Below are 22505 nucleotides of genomic sequence, written 5' to 3' on the forward strand. Positions count from 1 at the left end.
AGCGCCCCTCTCCACCTGATTACCTCCTTTACTGGCAATCTACTTACAGGTTCTGATGGACAGGTCTGGGTTCTTTTGGATCCCGCCACCCACTCAGTAGGGTGAATCTTTTTTGGTTATGAAATTAGTTGGCGGTGCCTCCACCCCCCTCGCTCCTTCCTGGCAGAGTCACCAGGGCAGCTTGGGCGGAAAATTCTAACTACAGAGGAATCCCCACTTATTTGCCAGATAGTTGGAGACTTCCAAGAAATAACACAACACATAAAAATATATTCAACACAACAATTATATTAAACAGGCAACAAATACAACATAACAGGGGAAACACTATTTTTAGGGTCACCGGTGCCCACACTTAAAATACCCGTGTCTGGATGTAACAAATGCAAAACTAGTGTCCTGTTGGTACGCGTACTTTGCTGGGGCCCTTGATGACCTATACAATTCTCTGCAGAGGTGTAGCAGTGTGGCTGACTGGGTTCAGTACAGCCCAAAAGACCCACAAGTGGGAGGTGGTGGTGAATCCCTCCACAGGTGTAATAAGCGGTAAATTATAAAATCCTCAAACCCTCACTCCCTGGCTTGAGGACACAGTTCAGGGAGTAGAGGGTCCCCAAAACAAATTCCCTGACTAACTAACTAAAGACAAGGCACTCACGAGCTCCACAAATGATCTTCAGGGTTGAGGCGATTCCAGGGGCTGCTGTCCGTTGGCAGGGATCCTCCTCAGGCAGGAATCAGCCCTGGACTAGCAGCGCTGACCATGTGGGGACTGGTCTCACCAGGGGAGCTGGAGGCGAACCCAGCCTGGCTGGGGAAATTTTTCAGCAAACGTAACAATTGGGAATCATCCGTGAGGAAGAAAAACCCAGCTGGGGAATCTGGTGTCAGGTCCCTAGAGGCTAGTTCTCAGGGGGAACCCTGCTTGCAGGCCTGGGACTCACCAGCTCCCCACACAGCCAGTTTGGCCTTTACCCTGGCTGGCTCTAGCCTCTTCTCAAAAATGGCTTCTCTCTCTCCTCAACTCCCTGGGAGGGGCATCTCCACTCCCTGTTGGTTGCTGGGCAGACTCTGAGTTTGCCTTGGCTCCTCCTCCCTGAGCTGCCAGCAGACAGAGCTCCAGGAATCTATGTAATCTCTTTGGGGGTTACACCTGTATCTATAATTTTCACTCCATGCATCTGAAAAAGTGGTTTTTTAAAATCTGTTAGTCTTTAAGGTGCCACCGGACTTCTAGAAATTTTCTGTGTCTCTAGTTACAAGATACCAAAGTCAAAGTTCCACTTGAATGAATTTGTTAGTAGTCATGAAGATCTTTTACCCCTGTTTAGGGAGAAGATTATGTGGGACTGATCCATGACACAAGTGTCTCTTGAATGTTGGACAGTGGGCAGTGTTTTTGAACTAGGAAATGAACTATTAGCATGAGGAGAGAATGCCAAACATCCCTCCTAAAAGCAACTATCTTGGTGGAATAGAAGTTTCCCTCACACAGCAGCTGAAAACATGAAATCTCTCCCATCCCACATTGTGCAGAGGAGTAAGCGTTTTCAAAATAAAACCAATTTTTTAAATTTCTAGTGGCAATTAATACTTGTAAACTGCTTTGAAAATTGAAAGGGCTAATATTATTGGGCTTGATTTTGCTCCCACAGAAGACAATAAGGGCAAGTCTCCACTATAAAATTAAGTCGACCTACGTTATGTTGATGTACAGCCACTGCGGTTTTACATGTTCATGCTACACTCCTTGTGTCAGCAGTGCACACCCTCACCAGGAGCTCTTGCACCCATTTAACTGCCTGCGTGAGGCATAGTGGGATGGTTTCTGAAAGGCAGCAACAGTTTCTGTAAGCAATGCAGTGTCTACAATGACACTGCGTCAACCTAACGACACCAACTTAAATGCTACACCTCTCACGGCTTACATTGACCTAACTCTGTAGTGTAGACCAGGCCTATGATTTTTGCCATAGTACTGTACGTATCAAAGAGATCCCTCTGCGAAAGCTTTGACCTCATTAAACTTCACTTGCATCTCAGGATTGGAAACAGACGGTCGAACTGTTAAAAACTTTGGTTCAGTTCCGGGTCGGGTTTATCAGTATTTCTTAACTCTCCCGTTCAGTTCCAGTTCAAACACTAAATTGTTGGGTAACCCGTTCATCATCCACTTTGAACCAGTTCAGATACATTTCCTGGAGACAATGACTTGTGCTCTTATGTTTGCATTATAACGCCTAGAAAAAGAATACAATGACAAACATTTCTTTCATTGCAGAAAAATTATTTACTTTCTAAACAAATGATTTGCACGCACTACATTCTCCAGAACTCTGTCAGTCATGTTTGCCTGCTAAGGTGACAAAATGAATGTCAGCCCAGAAAATGCCCTATCTTCTCTGACTTGCGTAGCAGGAACAAACACTCAGCAGGAAGCGGGAGCAAGGAAGAGTCAAAGAGGGGAGGGAGGTGTTCTAGGTGGTTTCAGGCAGTCCTCCACCTGGGCATAACAGACAAGAGAACTACTAATCCCAGAACCACTCTCTTCCGCTTTTCTCATCTCATCCAATGACTTCGTAGGAAGTGTAGTCTCTGCCCTTCTCTTTCCAGGATTGGAACAGAGAGACACCGTGCCGCAGCATCCCCAAAAGCGCTCCCTTAGCGCCTCATTATTGAACCTGTTATTTTGAATCAGTTACCAGGTTTTGTGGTTTTGGGTTCAGTTCCAGTTACGGTTCAGTACAACTGAGAGGTTTTCAGTTCTGGTTCAGTTCCGGTTCACTCAAAAAACCCTCTCTGAACCAGTTTCAGGGTGAGGTTCGGGTTCAGTTCGACTCCTCAACAGGAAACCTGAGACCACTTGGTTTGGGCCCTGTTAAGAGCTCTAGATGCTGAGATTTTTAACTTGTTGATGATCCCGAGAGAAAGAATGGACATTCATTTTTAGGACCAAAGCTGGTGGGTACAGTAGGGTTATGGAGTATTTCCAGTAAACCACTAAGTTACCACTTTAACCTTTTTTTCCCTCCAACCCAACTCCATTCCATTGGTAACATTCGGTCTGGATATTTCTGTTTCTGTTGCACTGGACTTCCTTCCTTTTGTCTCCCACTCTTTCCTGTTCAGCTCTCAGTTCCAACAGCTGCTGTTGACGCCTCATTTCTTTACAAGTCAAAATGTTGGGTTTTACCATGAGTCAACAACATGATACTGTTGTAGAAAGAAAAAAAAGCACGCACCATTCTAGGATGCATTAGCAGAAGTCTTGTAAGCAAGACACGAGAAATAATTATTTCGCCTATTCAGCACTAAGCCTTCAACTGGAATACCGTGTCCATTATTGGGCACCACACTTAGGGAAAGATGTGGAGAAGTTGGAGAAAGTCCAGAGAAGAGCAAAAAAATGTAAGGTCTAGAAGACATGACCTACAAGGAAAGACTGAAAACATTGGGCTTGTTTAGTCTGGAAAAGAGAAGACTAATAACAGTCTTCAAGCACATAAAAGGCTGTTATAAATTGTTCTCCTTATCCACTGAAGACAGGACAAGAAGTAATGGGCTTAAATTGCAGCAGGAGAGATTTAGGTTAGCCATTAGGAAAAACTTCCTAACTGAAAGGGTAGTTAAACTCTGGAACAAATTATCTAGGGAGGCTATAGAATCTCAGGGTACATCTTCACTACCGGCCGTATCGGCGGGTAGCAATCGATTTCTCGGGGATCGACATATCGCGTGTCATCTAGATGCGATATATAGATCCCCGAACGCGCTCCTGTCGACTCCGGAACTCCACCAACACGAACGGCGGTAGCGGAGTCGACAGGGAGAGCCGCGGACGTCGATCCCACACCGTGAGGACGGTAAGTAACTCGATCTAAGATAGGCAACTTCAGCTACGTGAATAGCGTAGCTGAAGTCGAAGTATCTTAGATCGATCCCCCCCCCCTCAGTGTAGACCAGCCCTTAGTCTGTCAGTCACTAGAACAGGGGTCGGCAACCTTTCAGAAGTGATGTGCTGAGTCTTCATTTATTCACTCTAATTTAAGGTTTTGCGTGCCAGTAATACATTTTAACATTTTTAGAAGGTCTCTTTCTATAAGTCTATAATATATAACTAAACTATTGTTCTATGTAAAGTAAATAAGGTTTTTAAAATGTTTAAGAGGCTTCATTTAAAATTAAATTAAAATGCAGAGCCCCCTGGACCAGTGGCCAGGACCCGGGCAGTGTGAGTGCCACTGAAAATCAGCTTGTGTGTCGCCCTTGGCACACGTGCCATAGATTGCCTACCCCTGCACTAGAGATTTATAAGAACAGGTTAGACAAACACTTCTCAGGGATGGTCTAAATAATATTTAGTCCTGCCTCAGTGCAGGGGACTGGACCAGATAACCTATCAAGGTCCCTTCCAATCCTACATGGCTATGATTTTATTTTATTTTTTAAATCTTTTAATGCTAAAGTACTTCCTTAGTACTAATGTCTATGGTTTCATTCTTGTTAAATAGATTTAATGGAGCATCTTCAGTCTTGCAAGCAGAGCTTTTCCTACTCAGCTGTTCCAACTGTTAAACCTATAAGGACTGGTCTCTTTCCATGAACTGTCAATTAAAAAAAAAAATCAAGCCTACATTTTACCTTTTCAAAACCACTTCCTAAAAGCTGTTCATTTCTGCTAGACAAGTGTGGAATATCCATCTGTTGTCTGTTTCTGGCTTTACACCGGTAATGGAGACAGGTATGCTACATGATCAAATGTAGTGACTTCCAGTGGTGAGTTGGCTATATTCCATTCTGAGGGAATTCCATACAGATACAGGGACCTGTGCCAGCAAATCCTGATGCAGAAACAAGGCATCAAGACAACTAGAAAAGAAGTCAATGTGATTGCACACAGGTGCATCCAACACAGGCTACAGATGGCAGATCTGCTTTGGCATCTGAGCAGGCCACTACTGACGAAGCTGTTTTGAGAATAAGTAGTGACTGTGTGATCAGAAACCCAGTGAGGCTTGGAGACAGCTGTTATTAATTGATTGTGTAGTTTTAGCTATTTGAATTTTTTTTTTAAAAGAGAAGATGTACCAATGACCATTGGAGTCAGTGGACACCGATTCCTGCCATGTGACAGGGGTACCAGCCTTTGTAACCTGCCCCAATTAGGTGACAAATAAAGTGGGTTTGTCTTTTATCAGCACTTTGTAAGACAGGCTTTTATTACCAATAGTGGTGTTTTTAATAATGTAAAAAGGGCCATGGAGTGTATTCTTTAAATAGGATTCATAAATGCCAGCTTATGTTGGGTGGTTTGTGCTGAACAGACTTTCCTAGCAACATGCTATACAGGGATCCTCGTTTAATTCTCAGTTAGTACAGTGCCTGGCACAATAGGGTCCTGTCTATGACTAAGGCAACATAAATAATAATTGCTCCAAGAGGAAGCTAGCGTATATGCACACCCAGTGACACACATTACTAAAACCCAAACTGTGCCAGAAAAGTGACTTGTTAAGATTAATTTATGTTTGAATAAAGCATCAAGAAGGTAACTAGTTGCTGTTTATGTAGGCAAAAGCTATATAAATAGCAACATTAGATCCAAATGTCAGCACGAACAAGTGAACAATCCCATCTATGGACACAGAAATGCACAGCTCGAAGAGAGGGGTGCTGAGAAATACCGGCGTCTGTCCCAGCGTCAAGATTTTATTTATATCCTTGGATAAAATCAGTTGATCCAATGCACCTCCTGCTGCCTCTACCCTCATAGTCTGCCCCTTCAGCCTTCTCCAGCCGGCCCATCCTTGTGCAATGTTTCCCCTGCCTGTCCTATCGTACGCTCTATCCCTGCTTCTTTTGTTACCCTTGGACTCTTCACCCCCGCCAGCTAGTCCTTTGTGCAACTAGCTGTTTCCTTTTCCTCTTCCTCCTCCTGGCTGTCCATTCAGGCTGGCTGGATGCTGGCTGGAGGAGCACTGAGAACAGAGGAGACAGTCTCCCTGCCCCCACTGCTGGCACCACTGCATGCCCCAGAGACGAGGAGCAGTAATTGCAGGGTACCTGCAGCCCTGCTCCATGAGTGAGATCCCGGCAGGGCTGCAGGAATGCGTGATGGAATGGCTGACGAAGGCACAGGTGTCCAGCTCAGCCTCCATACCAGCATAAGGGGTCCATATTTGCAGATCCCTTTGCAAGGCTGGGGCCTCTAAATACGAAATAGTTCAGTCATCAATGAATTTGTAAGACATAGAAGACCTACAGCATTCTAGAAAGATGTGAAAAGCTTTTGGTTTTTTTAAAAGATCAACCATTCAGTTCATCGTTCTTCATATCTTATTGATAAACAGCTTGATGGAAAACTATACCGCTGAACAAAAACCCATTTTAGAAGGCAGAAAACTGTATACCCAGACTTTCAAAAGTGTCTAGTGATTTTGGATGCCTAAATTTCTGGCTACAGGCCCAGATTAAGGCATAAGTACATGCCTAGAACCCCAGTCCCTGGGGCCAAGTGTCTTCAGACTCTTTCATTAAAAAAGGAGAAAAAAAGTACAAGTTTCTAGTGTTTACTGTTGCAAACAAACAAGCCACTATTGAAATGTGAACTGAATGTAACATAGTGATGTTTCCTGAGTCTGAAGCCAGCCTGAATCAACAGCTCTGAGAAATGCCCCTTCAACTTAATAGTTTATTCACTGTGAAACCTCCTACTCTGGGGGAAAACCCTGACCACACTAGTGGAGGACTCTGTATGTGTATGTGTGTGAGAGCCCTCACTGTCACGACCTCGTCTTAACTCTGCTGTGGAAAGGGCAGCAAAAGTTCTGACATACGAAGTCCTCTCCTAGGTTGCATGAATCCTCTCTCCTTCAAGAGAAACCTCAGCCCACCTGAAGACAGGTAGAGGTGGTCCACAGCCTCATAAGATACGGCCCAGTGCTCTATGCCCCTAAAGTGCCAAAAAACCCATAGATGGGCAGGAATATCCACAAACTTCAACGCATGGGTTTTTTCCCCATTTGGGAGGATATCCTACTTGTTTCGTTTGTGGAGGGAATGAGAATACTTTGTGTCCTCCCTAGGAATAAAGATTTAATGGAAATTAGGAGGCCTCCTTTTTGGGATACCCATGAAAGCCGTATACCATCAACTCAGAGGTCTGAACCCACCACCTAACTGCCTGCTCCTTCCACTGCTGCCTGGCCTTCTCAGGAACTGTGCAGTCCCTGCTGTCAGCTGCTCCTGAACTCCCACTCAGAGGGAGGTTTATTGTCCAACCCTTTCTGTCTTATAAAGTCCAAACCATATAGGAGCTTCCATGGGATTAATGGCAAGGGTGGGATATGTCATAGAAGTGCAGTGTCCACACCCCTTGATGGAGTTCATCTGGCTTCCCTCTGAATATAGTTGCCCAGGGGACACTTGTATCCTTGTGCCACAGTGCTGAGGCCACAGTTAAGGTTACAAGACCCTTTCTATTCTGAATCGTAATCCTGACTCTCCATGAAGGACCAAAACCAACCTTCTGATTGGTCTGAAATTCCTCATACTTCTGGGAGTAGCGTGTTGGAGGTGATTTTTGGGTGGGTGCTTCCTTGTTGAAAATCTGAAGTGAATTAGCTGAGCCAGTTTTCAATGCGAGAGCTCTGGCTTTTGCAGGAAGCGTCTGGCAATTATTTGTCCACACACTTAACCTGAACTTGTCACGGAAGCTTCTGCCATATCAGGCACAGTGAATGGTTCCATTCCCTTGTAGTCACGGCAATGGTGCTATCCTATCTATCAATTAGCCTCAGTGAGGAGGAGAGCTGAGGGAGGCTGGTGGTGGAGGGGATTTCCCCAGACTAGGTCAGTCTAGCGAACAACTGCTCCATTTAAGAAAAGGGAGTTTTGGTCAAAGTGAAAGCATGGGAGTGGAGGGGGCTTAAACAAAAAAAAGCCTAAACCTTTCCAATCGGTACAAAAGAATTAGCAAAAGAAAAACCATAAGCAGGTGACATGGGGTGTACAACAAACAACATGAGCAGAAAATAGCATCTGACGTAAGGGTTACAGCTTTAATCACACTTATGACAGAAACTCAGGGTCAACTTCAAAGGTACTGATTAAGATGACGTAGCTGGCACGTCAGTGAGTGGGTGTGAGTGTGAGACGATCTAATTCTATTCTATTTGATATAGGTTCCATGCCACTTTCATCAGATAGTATCTCACCACCTCCTAGTAGTGTATTAAATCAGTGTTTCACAACGACTGGTCCGTAGACCAGTGCCAGTCCCTGAGATCTCCCTGTCCCTGGTATCAAAAAGGTTGAGAAACACTGCATTAAATGAGGTGACTAACATCTGTAACATATGGTTTGTTCTTTCTCCCATCCTCTCCCCAGGGGAAGAATTGTGTGTGCAGTGTAGGGTTTTGTTTTGTGGGGTTTTTTTTAAGGACATGTTGCTGTTTATGTTAAGCTATATCTACATGGCGCAGCTTACAGCGCTAACACCTTGCCATAAGGCACGCAGTGTAGCCGCTCTTTGTTGGCAGGAGAAGGCTCTCCTGCCGACAAAATAGAACCACCTCCAACGAGGGGCGGTAGCTTTGCCAGCAGGAGAGCGACAAAAGTTTTGCCAATGAAAGAGCAGTGTAGCTATAGCTTCAGAGAAGGAAGGTCGGAGAAGTGCACCTTCCACTTGGAATGAAAGGTGCTGAGGAGTGTGACTCGGAAAAAGCTTTGTCTCCTGCACAGATGAGTTTTATTATTATAGTAGATCAGGCCTGCACAACTCGTTAAGCGGCGAGGGCCATATTACTCCAAATAAAACAGCTGAGGGCCGAACCCACCCGGCCCCGCCAACCCCCCCCCAGCGCCGCCAAGTCCCCTCCGAAACACAACACTCCCCCAGCGCCGCCCAGCCCCCCTGGAATACTCCCCGCCCAGCGCCGCCAAGCCCCCCTGAAATACTCCCCTCCCTCCAGCACCACCCCGCTGCGGAAACAAACCCTCCTTCCCCAGCACTGCCCCACCAAAACAGTGATATTGAACCTTGGTAATATGTTATAGCAGGCCCCTAAGGTAGTATAATTAAGGTAAAAGAAAAATGTCTTTTTGCTAAAAGCAGAATAAGATCTTCCCCCAACGTTGTAATCAACTGCCCTGTTGAATGAATGAGGTGTGAATGAGGAAGGTGTGGAAGGCAGGCACCTCCAGACAGCTGCAACCCTTGGAGAGGGGACGGGAGCCAGACCAGATCAGTAGAACAGGTCAGCCACTGACTCCTCGCTTGCCTCCTCAGCGCCCCCCCCACCCCGGCTTGCCTACTCAGTCCCTGCCACTGCCTGCCTGCCCGCTCACCTCCTCAGCCCCTCCTCCCCCCAGCCAGCTCACCTCCTCACCCCCCGCCACTGCCGGCCGGCCTCTTCAGCCCCCCTCCCTCACCCACCGCTTGCCTACTCACCCCCCGCGGGCTGCACAGTGAGTCCACCTACTCACTCCCCGCACAGTGAGCTCACGCAGGCCGCATCTTGTGCAGGCCTAAGTAGATGGTTCCACTGTGCCTGAGGAGTGGCGTTGTCAATCACAGTCTTCATCCCAGAGCTTTAGGCAATCTTTTAGATACCCTGGGCCAAGGCCATTGAGTGCCCTGAAAATAAGGACCAAATCGTTGAACTTAACTCAATCTCTAGGAGTCCAAAGGTGTAATTTACATGTCACAAAGGGTGTAGCAGCAGGAAAAATACCTAATAATAGGAAGTGCAAAGTTGTACCTTGAAGTAGGCAGAGCGCTCACTTTACTTTAACTGATTCCTTCTTCTTGGCATGTAAATTACAGCAGCTTAGACACATAACTTGCTGACATATAGTTTAGGTTACCTTTCACATCACCTGAATTTAGCCCGCAGAATTTAGCGGCAAGCTTAGATAAAGAGGAAAAGGCATTGTTTGCCAGGGCTGCAAAGGTATAAGAGGAGTGAAGATTTCTTAAACTTTGAAGATTACTTGAATCAAGCCACCCACTCTACAAAGTTAAGGTCCACCATGGATCTGGAAGAATAAGAACAACACAAGGGTCAGGAAGCCTGACTTATCAGGCTCAGAGGGAGTGACAGATCTAACACAAAACCTGTCTACACTAGACTTTTATGAGACATCTCCAACCATTGCCCTACCAGAAGTGCAGCTCGGGGGAGTAGCAGAGGGAGGACTCAGGCAGTCACTGGCATTTTATTTAGATAGCATGAGATTAAAAACACCTATACAAACATATATATATATATATATATATAAACACCTATATAAACTACTCGTTTACCAAACACAGCTGTCAGCAGTGGAGTTGCATCAGAGATTTTTCATCATAATTTGTGCAGCCACAGATAGTGTGCCTAAGCTATGGCCAGCAGAGAAAGGGTTGCTGATGATCTGTGTGTGTGTGTTCGTGTGTGTGTGTTCAAGCTTGAAAGCTTCTCTCTTTTACCAACAGATGCTGGGCCAATTAAAAAAAAATCCTCACCCACCTTGTCTCTCTAATAGCCGGGGACCAACACGGCTACAATAACACTGCATATTTAGTGGGGAGATAGAGTTAAAACCTTAGTGAAATCTAGTGTGTGTCTGCTGGCTGGGTGAAGTATACTTTACTGGAGAACAGTATTATAATTGAAATATTTGATGTGTGAAATAGAGTGGATGAGTCCCTGAAAAGAAAATGCAGTGTTATAATCATGAGACGGCTCATCTCTTCCCAGCCCAACCTGGTATGTCCCTGGTTATTGAACAGCTCCTTAAATCAAGGAACTGAATTCAATAGTGAGCTTCATAACGATGCACTTTATTGATCATCATGTGTGGATGGGACATCCCACACCCCAGGCAGCATATCCCCTACATACTGTGTACTTGGTGAGGTCTCAAATGCCTCTGACTGTAAACCAAACATTTCAGGGACATAGATTAAAACAAACTTCTTTTATTGTGATCGTAGTCTCTCGGTGTGACTTCCACAAACAAACAGATTGATTCTCTGATGTTTGCATGGCAGGCTGCATTCCACAGTGTGCAAGGACTGACCTGGCTACAGCACATTTGTACTAAAGATGGGCTGAGGAATTTCTGAAGAGTTTTAAGATAACCCTGTTGTCCAGTAGAAAACGGGTACCAGAGTTAACAGCGGAAGTGACAGCTTGTTCTGGATATCGTGATTGGGTAAGATGGTCCGAATAAGAAATATCATGTATGGTGAGACCATCAGTGTCATCCATTGTTCAGACTGCAAACTTTTTTGGGTAACGATTTTGTTGCCTTATAAGCATCTAGTACATTCTGGGTGCTACCACAATACCAATAAATAAATACTACTACTACTACTAATCTCCTCTGTGAATGGAAATTCACCCTCCCAATTGCCCAGAACTTCTTGAAAATGTCAGTAAGAACGCAGTCCCGTTTTGTATTGTACACCCATCTTTATCTGCCTCCAGATCTCTCAAACTTGCAGCACATACTTCACTTCAAAGGTTTTCCTAACCCATTAAGCTGTAATTAGAGTTGGGAATGCTGGAGTCAATCTGCCTGGCAAGAAAGCTTATCTGATAACAAAACAAACAAACAAACAAATCTGTATCAAAGCTTGCAGGTTTAGGAGAGATTACGGAGAGCAGGCAATGGTTTCTATATTTGGTTGTGCGTTTCAAAGTCTCTCCTGCTGGCTGGTCATTGACAGAGTCTCATGAAAGAAGATAGATCTTCAGGTCAAACAACAAAGCACATAGTGCTCTTTTTCCATTAGATCTCTACTCCAAGGCTTTATTCTCAACCAGCTGGATTTTCACAGGACGGGACGGTAGATAGAAAAACAGGACTTTTAGGCCTCAACCCAAAAGCTTCTATCTCCAACATTCAATCATCCCTTTCCCAAAGAAAAATCACCTTAAATCTAACCAGATTCAAATCAGTATTATATCACAGTGTAATTCTCATTGCCCCAGATCCTCCTCCCAGATTTGCATGCCGGGAGGGGGGAAGGGGAGACAGGACACCTACCCAGGGACCTCACTTCTTCCAGGTAGAAGTGGGGGCTCAGCTATCTCTGGCTCAAGCCTAGCCTCTCTCTCCTACAATACAAAGTTAGTAGTGAACACTGTGGTGACTATCACAAGTATTGGACCATAATGCTTTCATTGGTCCCTTGCACTAAATACGCCTTTTTTGGCACTGGTCCAGGCCTAAGTTTAGCAATTCCCAGAACTAAGGTCAGTGCAACTTTGCAATTGCTGATTCAGAACAGAAATATGACACAACTGTCTCAGTTTTAAAACAGACCTTTTCTTCCCCCTGCTCCACCCCCCTAGAGAATTCTGTCCAATTCACTCATTCCAGCACTCAAAGTTCAGAAATAATACTTAGCCATTTCCATATTGAGTTATATGATGCCTCTCAAACCATCTTGAGTGGTAGATCGGTGTTATGAAAGATGGACCTGATCTAAAATCCATTCATTTGAGCACCTCTGAATTTAGAGGAAGTTCCATTTTAAATCCAGATCCAAATTTTGCAGCTAGCCCCTATCACTACACTTAAGAGTAAGAGTACGACTAAAGATGAACCTGACCAAAAATCCTGGATCTCAACACTCCAGGGGTTTGACTCTGGATATAAACAAACTTCAGGCCCCTCTCTGTTATCTCCATTTAATACATGGGGAAGAATAGAGAGCTTATGTGAATTGCCTGAGGACACACAATAAGAAAACGGGAGAGGTGAGAATAGTACACAGAAGTCTTGTGTCTCCCAGAACTTATTTTGAAAAGCAGTAATTATGGTGATGGCAGGATAGGGTGCTGAGCTTGTCCCTGGCCCGATAACACTTCTTTAAAATGCTCCAGTCTGAGTCATTATTCAATAGTAATGGAATGTATTGGACTGAACTAATGATGTGATTGAAATTTATCAACAGAGGTGATCCTAAAATTCCCCAAATACAAACGATACACACATATGTACGTACAAACAAAGATTGAACCTTCATTACAGGTGTTGCTATGCTCAAAATAAATTGATTCACAAGCCAGAATGGTGGCCCATTGGCAGCACTACCAACATGTTGAAAAGCCAAGTTCAGAGCCTAGATGAGATCTTGCCAATAGGTGCTATGACTGGAGTAAAAGCAGCATATTCAGAGGCAGGTAAGCCAGAAACCTCTTCAGTAGCAATCTGTGATGCATGGCTAGAAAGGGTTAAGCATCCTGCAAAATAAATAACCCTCAAAAGATGTGGGGAGATAATGTTTGTGTTTTTGTGAATTTACATATGTATGAGTAGGGTGGACAATGTAATCAACAGTCCCTGTCTATGCTGTATTCTGATCATTCAGAGGTCAAAAGAAAATCTGATCATTTAAATGAATTGTAAACATGGGATATCTCAGTATTCATCTCTCTTTGAAATATACTGTGAATGGTGGAGGAACAAGCAAATGGCCTTGTGTTAATTCATACAGCTAAGTACTGGTGATGGAAGTCCTTCAAAGTCATCCTAATTACCTTTTGCTCCCTGAGGAACTCCAACTTGTCAAAAGACATGAAATTGTATAAAAGATCCATGGGTCCTGATTCTGTCATCTCAGATCTGCTTAGGCTTCATCAGGGGAAGTTTGAGTCACAAGACTGAGGTCTCAGTTATGCTGGTACACCCTGAATATGATATTTGGACATTAGAATTCAGTTCATAGGTTATAGTCCAAAGGAATTCTTTGCAACTACAAAGCTCACCATCTCTGCTATGAATCTGAACCTCAATGGACTAAACTCATGTCTGTATGTATATTGATCTTTTAACCATACTCTCTTTTGATTTTAATAAATTTAAGTTTAGTTAATAAGAATTGGCTGTAGCGTGTATTTGGGTAAGATCTGAAACATTCATTAACCTGGGAGGTAATGTGTCCGATCCTTTGGGATTGGTAGAAGATTTTCTTTCCTATGATGAAATACGATTTTCAGAAATCATCATATTTGACTTAGGTACCTGGATGGAGGCCTGAGGCTGGATCACTGTTGTTTGGACTTCTGCGTAACCAGTGAGGTAATAAAGAAGCTGTTTTATGCTGGTTTGGTAAATCTAAGTACACCTCTACCCCAATATAATGCTGTCTTCGAGAGCCAAAAAATCGTACTGCATTATAGGTGAAACTGCGTTATATTGAACTTGCTTCGATCGGCTGGAGTGCGCAGCCCCCCCCTCCCCCCGGAGCTCTGCTTTACCGTGTTATATCCAAATTCATGTTATATCAGGTCGCGTTATATCGGGGTAGAGGTGTATATGGATATCCACCAGCTTTATGGGGATTGTCTGCCCCATTCTTTGCAGTTCACTCCAACTGAGTGACCATAGCTGGCTCCCACTAGGACCCCAATCACAGAACCCTTGCAGGAAAATTATGGCAGTGCTGATGGCCCCCTGGAAGACCTTTCAATCAATACAAAAAATGAATGTGACCTCCACTTTCCCTGTCCTCCTTCAAAAATCTTTCACTACACATTTGAATAGCGCAGTGGATGCTCTATTTAAAATATATTTTCCATGGCGTATACACCCTGAATAATTCAATGTATTAAGTTCTCAAAACTGGAAGTGTGTCTAGTTGCTAGAATTAGTTCTGGTCCTAGTTTCAGGTCTGACGTCTTTGTATTTTTACTTCCTTTCTTATTGCGGAAGCATTACAGGATGAAATGTCAACATTCTGGCCCTTCTTCCAGACACATTTCAAAAGTTCTGTCTGTCTTGGGAAAACTCAGTCTGCCTGAATCATCAACTTTTTGCTTGTCAAGCTGACTCGGGGGAAAAAAGGCTATACATAAAAGTGATGAATGTTGATGACTTCATACTAAGGCCCTGAGGGAAGCTGCATGCCAGATATACCTGACTTGTCACTGAGAGTGTAAAAAGCTAATCATGAAAAGAGTGAGCTTTAAGAAGTGCCTTTGACAGCACATTCATATAGTCAATTTCATTTTCCCGTGCACCATTTACTTATTCAGTTTATCCCCTTGCTGAAAATAATAAACATAAACAGGGGAATAGAAAACTCCTTATAAACATGTTTTAAAATAAATTAACAAAAAAATTAAGACCTAAAATACAAAGGTTGCTCTGTCAGGAACTGAGATTTAAAAAAAAGGAGTCATTTTCAAAATATTCCAGTTGACCGTTTCCCTTTCGATTTTTAAAAAAATAATAAATCTGTAGAACAACCTAGTTTACCATTAGTTGTTGGCATCGGTTCGGACAAGGGAGACAATGCTTAAAAAAAAAATCACTGGACTCCTTTGTCATTAGAAAAGGGGAAATTTGGGGGAATGGAGAGGAATAGAGACACAAATATGAAAATTTAGGCCACCCCAGTTCTAACCATTTCAAACTGGGAATTAAACTAAATATTAGTTTTGGGAAGTTGTTGCTTCATAATTAAGTCAGCAAGTTTGTCAAAATAGGTCAGTGAATTAGTTATGTGCCTTTTGTAAAATGACACCAAAAACACTCCATTTTTTTCATTTCAATGTTGTCATCATATGAGTACTTCCAGACCACTACTCTGACCAACTCAATTCCCCTGTCATAATCATCATATATGAACTGCAAAAAATACAGTTGGACGAAGTCCAGAAATACACAAATTTAGGTTCCTACATTAACTTGGTCACATTGCACACACACAGTTCCAGAGCTTCAGGCCCATTAAATTGCTTTGCTACCCTCATGGTGCAAAACCAATCTTAACAGTGGCTTTGCCAGACAGTGGAGGATTTCCCACTTTGTTAGTGATGTAGGGCTGCTGCAGTGACTTTTACATTCTTCCCTTCCAGACTTGGGTGTAGGGAGCCTTATTATGCAGTTTTCAGAGTAGCAGCCGTGTTAGTCTGTATTTGCAAAAAGAACAGGAGTACTTGTGGCACCTTAGAGACTAACAAAGTTATTTGAGCATAAGCTTTTGTGGGCTACAGCCCACTTCACCCGGTGAATTTGTTAGTCTCTAAGGTGCCACAAGTACTCCTGTTCTTATTATGCAGTGTTGCAGTTGGGATTGCAAGTAGCAATTAGAAATGAGTCACACGGTTTTCACAGTTGAAAATTCCAGTTTGCTGTTTTAATTTATTCTCAGTTTACCTATTTAAATGGAAGGTGAAAATAGGACAAATTGGTGTCCCTGGTGAAGAAACTACTGATCTGAGGCTCTTCAGAAATCTGTCACCAAGAAGTACCACTTTCCACAGTGAAAGGAAACAGCGGAGGTGATAGACCAAACCCATGAATCCGATAGCCCATTAAGATAAATGAAAACTGAGACCTGTTTTTAATCTTAGATAACCAAACCTATGAACTCTGGCAGAAATCTCAAAAAAATAAATTGTGGGGGGGTAGAGGGATAGGAAAAGTGTATTTTAAATTATTTATAGATTTTTCCCTATTACTGTTATTTAAACATCACTTGGGTAGTATGGTAAAATTACACAGCACTCTACAAATAAGTTCCCTGGCAGAGAGAGTTAGCCATTGCAAAGAATCACATTTTGTATTGCTACAGGATCAGACAGAACTAAAAAGTGCCTGGGAAGGAGAATACAAGGACCTGGTAATATTAAGAAACACAGCAGAAATTAAAAAAACAAACAAACAAGTGAAAGGTCCTTTAGGCCTTTAAAGATTTCCCCCAATAAAATCCACCAAAGGAAAGCAACATAATTCAGCAGGCTGGAAAAGGAGTTCCCACCCTGGTTGTGCCCGTACCTTGCTGTGTGTCCTTGACATGACAATTAACATCCCTAGTTGGCTCCATTTCACTATTTGTAACATGAAGATATCATTTATTTCACAGATGTGTTGTTGAGATTAATCTGTTAATGATTGTAAAGGTATATGAGCACTAAGGATTATTATGATTAGTATGAAATTCTCTATTAAGTTGCTGACGTGGTCAGATATCAGTCACATTCAGTAGCATAGTCACGTGAAAAAAATAAAGATAGGCTAACATCATAAGCCTGTGCTCTTATATCTTGGCATTTAATAGCACATCTCCAATTGCCACATCTATTTCCTTTTACCAGCACCTGGCACAGTGTTATAGAGACAATTTAACTTCATCCTACTGAGTTATTTCCCCTATGTATTTTTCCTTTGTGACAAAATTTGGGTCAGATCTTGTAGTGCCTTTTTAAAAAAAAAAAAATCACTCTTATGGCTTTATTAAAAAAAAAATCACATCTGAAACATTTACATGTATTTCTCTTTCTTTAAACCAATTATTCCAAATCAATCATTGCCTGAGATTGATTGAACTTTGACCTACAAGAATTAAAAGCGATACCCTCAGGTCAATTTAAATTGTGGGGCGGGTCAATTTCAAAAGTGCTTGGCACCTACTGTTACCAGCAGCCGGCACCTTTGAAAATGATGCCCAGAAAAGATCAATAGAAATATTTCCACGGGTTTTTAAAAATCAGTTTTAAAACAGTTTTTCTAAACACTCCTCTCCCTCGAATTTCCAACCCAAACATTGCAAAAACATGCTGGTGCACAAATGATAGAATTAGGCCTTGGCTACACTGGGGCTTTACATCGCTGCAACTTTCTCGCTCAGGGGTGTGAAAAAACACGCCCCTGAGCGCATCAAGTTACAGCACTGCAAAGCACCAGTGTAAACACTGCCCCAGTGCTGGGAGCGCTGTAAAATAATCCCCACGGGGAGGTGGAGTACCTGCAGCACTGGGACCACACTCGCACTTCAAAGCGCTGCCGCAAGAGCGCTCCCGCAGCAGCGCTGTACGGCTGCAAGTGTAGCCATACCCTTAGTTAAACTGGTTTCCTCATCTAATAAGAGAAATGTGATAAGAAACCAGCCCCACCAATGGCAAGTTAAGGAATCTGATTGTCTTACCACATAACTGATCTAATTTATGGTCACTTACACAAGGAAAGCCAATTTCCCCATGTTTTTAAACTTTGAAAGGGAACATTTTATCTTTTAGAGTTCTTCCCTGCTTGCCAGTTTTGTTAAAGAGCATAAGGGAAGGGTGTGGGAATAATTTGTATAGTGGGGGTGCTGAGAGCCATTCAACCAAACCATAAACCCTGTATATAATGGAAATCACTTCAAGCCAAGGAGTGTGGCAGCACCCCTAATTCCAGCACCTCTGTAAGGGGTGAAATACCTTTATTGCCTCTACTGAAAAGTACTTTCAGAAAGCACCAGGATTACCAAACAGGAGACTCCCAGCCTTGCAAACACTCACGGCTCTGTGAGAAGAGCGAAGGGGTTCGAGTAACGCCACAGGAGCCACAGCTCTATTCAGGAAACCGCAATATTTTTGCAGAAAGAGATACTGACATCTAAATTCCTGAGGCTTGCGTTCTGGAGCAGCTGATTCTGATTGGCTAACGACCTCACTGCTCCTATATGCTGGATCTGTGCGAAGTAAACGAACCAGATTAGCTGTGGATGGTTAAGAGAGCAGGGAGCACGGGGTTTTCCTCTTCGGTTTTATTTCTATTTGATCGGGAAGGGAAAGCTAATATTCAGGATTGAAGGCAGCTGACTCTGTGGTGGGTAAGTGTCTTTTTCTCTCTATATAAAGTTTGCTTGGTTTATGAACGTGATCTTATTGTTCAAAAGACCGCCTAGAAAATATTCCGCCTTTGTTTAAAGCGAGCCCTGGTTTAAAACGCTGTCTCGTGGGGAAACCAGTATCTGAAACTAACCTGAACGTGCGCTTTCAACTCTTACTTTTGGGGGGGACGATGGTGTTTTCCTCTGGTCTAGGCTCATGTTAGAATCAAACAGTTCTACAACTTTTTTGTTCAAGGTGTTTCGTTTTTAAACTCTTCCCGTTCTTAACTTCGCAGCGGATATCTGGTGGTTTTTGTTTTTGTTTTTTTAAAGCGTGCACTTTCCACATTTTAAACACGTTCCACTCGAGTTACTGGGTTCAGATTAGAGTGAATCGATTCGAACTTTATTTGGTATAGACTTCTGAAGTAGAGATGTAATGTACTAGAAGTTAGCTGATCCGACTGAGCTATTTCTCTTCATTGGTGATCCTCTAAACCTCCTTCTAAAACAAAAATCTGTCTATGGCCCCTTGTGGATTTTTTTTTCTTCCATGGTGGGAAAACTTGTGAAACAAGCCATTCAAAGTGGCGGTAGAATAGGAAAGTCCCTTCCACCCCCACCCCATAATCTTTCTCAGCCTCCTAGCTCTTCTGATTATTTCTGCTGTTACAAACTTCAGCTGCTGTCTTCCTGCGTCTACCCAGTGAAACAAGCAAATCCGGCTCAGAGAGTTTCTTTGCTGCTAGGTGTATTGCAAAATATAACCTCACATCTGAGCACCGCTGAAATCCTCCCAGTAAACAGCAACAGTGTGACTCCTACATAGAGACAGTTGTATTCCTTGAATCTTTAGAAACGTGCCTTTTTCCCGCTTAGAGGGGTGGACAAAAGAATCCTGTCTCTCAATTGTAGATCAAAGTAAAGCATTAAAGTAGCATTGGAATAAAGCTAAGGAAATTTTTTGTCATTGCATGTGGACGGACACCTGATTTTCAGTCTGAATACAGGTTTCCATTGTGTGTCGGGGACATATCTGTTCCCTAGCTGAGAGGGAGGGTGTTCCCACAGTAACCTCCTTTGTTTCTTCCAGCAACAAAAAAGGGACACTAGCTGGCTGGCCACGTGGTTGCAATTTGCTAGGCGCCGCTGCAGTCTCTACTGCTCCCTGCCGATGCTGAGCACGCATCTGGAGCTAGCTCAGCAGTAGGTTTGGCCACCACATCAATGGGTGCTTTGCTGCCTTGACTGCGGATCTTCCACCGGATGAAACCAGTGTGGTTGCTACAGAGCTACTCTAAAAGCCCGTAGAACTTAACAGAATGATCTATTTTCTAGAGGGGGGTTTTCCTACCATCCCATATAACTCTCTAGAGCAGTGATACTCTTTCAAATTTTGTAGGACCTTTTCCAGTAGGGTGGAGCAGAGGAGGCTGAATGAAACTCAGCAGCAGCTTTAGCCAGAGTTGCAAGGACTGGAACTTTAAGTGGAAATAGGTGTGTGTAATAAAACTTCTTGTCCAGAGCTTCTGAACAAGGCTTGGAGTTCATGGCTTCAGATTAGGGGTGGGGGAATTTGTGTGTCATGTTCTGGGCGATGTGGATCAGAAAGTGTGGCGGGGTGGCACAGTTTTCCACTAGTTTTGAATTCCTGCAGCCCTGTTTGGTCTGGGCTAATAGAAAATGGTGGAAGTTGTGGAGAATCTTAAATCCTCATCTGCATTGGGTCTTTGTGGTTGGAACTGCAGGAAGGCTGCTTGCAATTCCTTGGGGATTTGAACCAGTCAATGTTGTTTCATACTGCTCAGTGAAATCCTGACTGAAATGGCTGGCAGGGGTCGAGTGAGGGCAGGGCAGCTGTGAAAGAAAGGGGTGCCCCACGAAGCTGTGGAAGGCCTTGCTTTGTTCTCGGGGCTGCAGCGAAAGGAGTGCAGGCAGGCTGTGGGACAGGAGTTTTTGGAGAGTCTCACCTCTTGCCCATCCCAGGGGGATGGAGAGCAGAGTTGGGTTTCCTTGTGATCATATGGTTAGTGAGCTAGGAAACTAGTCAATTTAAACTCCCTAGGCCTGATTCTCTGCAGGGTTGCATTTCATGGAGTTGATTTACACCTGTGCAAAGTGGTTGTAAAAAGCCACTATTCTGAGTTAGCCACACACAGCAGTGGAGGATTGGGACCAGTGAGCTTTCTGCCCCTAATGGGCTTGTTCCATGTGCAGGAACATTAGTTTTGTGACTACAATACCCTTTATGTCCGATGATGCAGTCCCTCATAGTAGCAGTGTGTGTAAGTGCCCAAATCCATTGCAATTACTGGGGGTGGGGAGGGGAGTTTCTTCTGTCCTATCATCTCTAATGTTTTGTTTTTCACCACGCTCCCACCCCCACCAATCTTTTTGTTTTTTCTCTTTGCAGTTGGAAAGGGTCATCCTAGAAAATGAAGGCGTGAACTTCTAAAATTCAAAATTATTCACTCCTGTGGGTTTTTAAAAAAAAAAAAAAATGCATAGAAATGCTAGCGCATAAATGAGAACAAAAGACAGCTTAAACCTTGCTGATGTGACAGGATGGGTAGCAGGGTTTCATACCTGATGCAGTGAGTACAGAAAAATCTCAAAAGTTCGTCACTGGTGTCTGGCTGGAGACAAGTTTGCTGCGTGGCTGGACTGATTTCAGTGTGAAGTTTGGAGGTGTTTCTGCTATTAAAAAAATATTAGTTACAAAGACCCTGTTGAAGACAACAATGATGGTGGCTAGACAAGTGAACAAAAATAAATTAAATAAAAAAACCTCTGCACCCATAACTTTTTCAGTGGTTGTACCTACTGCTTAGGGTATGGCTACACTGGCGAGTTGCAGCGCTGGAAAGCCTCCACCAGCGCTGCAATTAGTAAGTGGCCACACCTGCAGGGCACTTCCAGCGCTGCAACTCCCTGGCTGCAGCGCTGGCTGTACACCTCACTCAGCATGGGGAATAAGGATTCCAGCGCTGGTCATCAAGTGTGGCCACACACCAGCGCTGTGATTGGCCTCCAGGGTATAAGGATGTATCCCAGAATGCTTTTATAAATTACTCTCTTTGTTTTGTTATGCAGCCTCTTTGTTTTGTTGTGAACTCCGAGCTCTGTAGCTCCGTTGATCCCGGAGCTGTTTATCTACAAACACAGCTCCTGTTTGCTGTGATCAATCTGTGAACAATCAAATGAAATAATGAGGCAGGCAGGGAGTGAGTGTTTGCTTGACAGAAACAGCGGGGGCAGAGGGGAGAAAGAGAGTCGTGTTGGCTGCAGGCTGTTTGCAGTTAAAAGTTAAGCGTAAGGGATCGGGAACATGTTCTGATTTTTCAAGTCAGGAAGCTAACACACAGTGTTGGCTCCAAAAATCCACTCTCTCTCTCTCCCCCCGCTCCCTGTCACACTACGCCCCACCCCCCACCCCTCTTTTGAAAAGCACCGTTGCTGCCACTTGAATGCTGGGATAGCTGCCCATAATGCATCACTCCCAACAGCGCTGCAAATACTGCAAATGTGGCCACACACCAGCGCTGGTAGCTGTGAGTGTGGCCACACACCAGCGCTGGCCCTGCACAGCTGGACGACCAGCGCTGCAGATTTGTAAGTGTAGCCATACCCTTAGTAAGGTAGAAAATCTAATTTGGAGCCTCTTTTAGTGGAACAGAGATGTGACTTATTAGTGCTGTCTTAAATTGCTGTAGAAATGTTTTAGTTAGAAGCAAGATGTTTTGTGCTAAAGGCTGCCCACTGTGGTAGTCAGGACACACTACCTGAGCCTGGCCAAACTGGACTAATGACTACTGAAAAAACTCAGAACAGTAATTACCCAAAGACTGGGGAGGAGTATGTGAAAACTCCTGAATTCTAGTGTCTGAAATACTGTAAACACTGGGCT

At 43.7% G+C, this 22505-nt stretch overlaps 2 protein-coding genes across 3 annotated transcripts in view; one reads left to right on the plus strand and one right to left on the minus strand.

Moving 5' to 3' along the window:
* The window catches only part of MCF2L2 (MCF.2 cell line derived transforming sequence-like 2), a 296032-nt gene that overhangs the window by 71606 nt on the left and 201921 nt on the right, over positions 1–22505 (minus strand). The window lies entirely within an intron of this gene.
* Positions 18466–22505, plus strand: part of B3GNT5 (UDP-GlcNAc:betaGal beta-1,3-N-acetylglucosaminyltransferase 5) — a 43155-nt gene continuing 39115 nt past the window's right edge. Inside the window, exon 1 of one of the 2 annotated variants that reach the window (XM_045031263.1) lies at positions 18466–18598. The gene's annotated coding sequence lies outside the window, so the exon portion shown is untranslated. The remainder of the gene's footprint in view (positions 18599–22505) is intronic. The other variant, XM_045031265.1, reaches the window with a different exon arrangement.

The sequence above is a fragment of the Mauremys mutica genome, chromosome 9, assembly GCF_020497125.1.
Source record: "Mauremys mutica isolate MM-2020 ecotype Southern chromosome 9, ASM2049712v1, whole genome shotgun sequence".
Taxonomy (NCBI): domain Eukaryota; kingdom Metazoa; phylum Chordata; order Testudines; family Geoemydidae; genus Mauremys; species Mauremys mutica.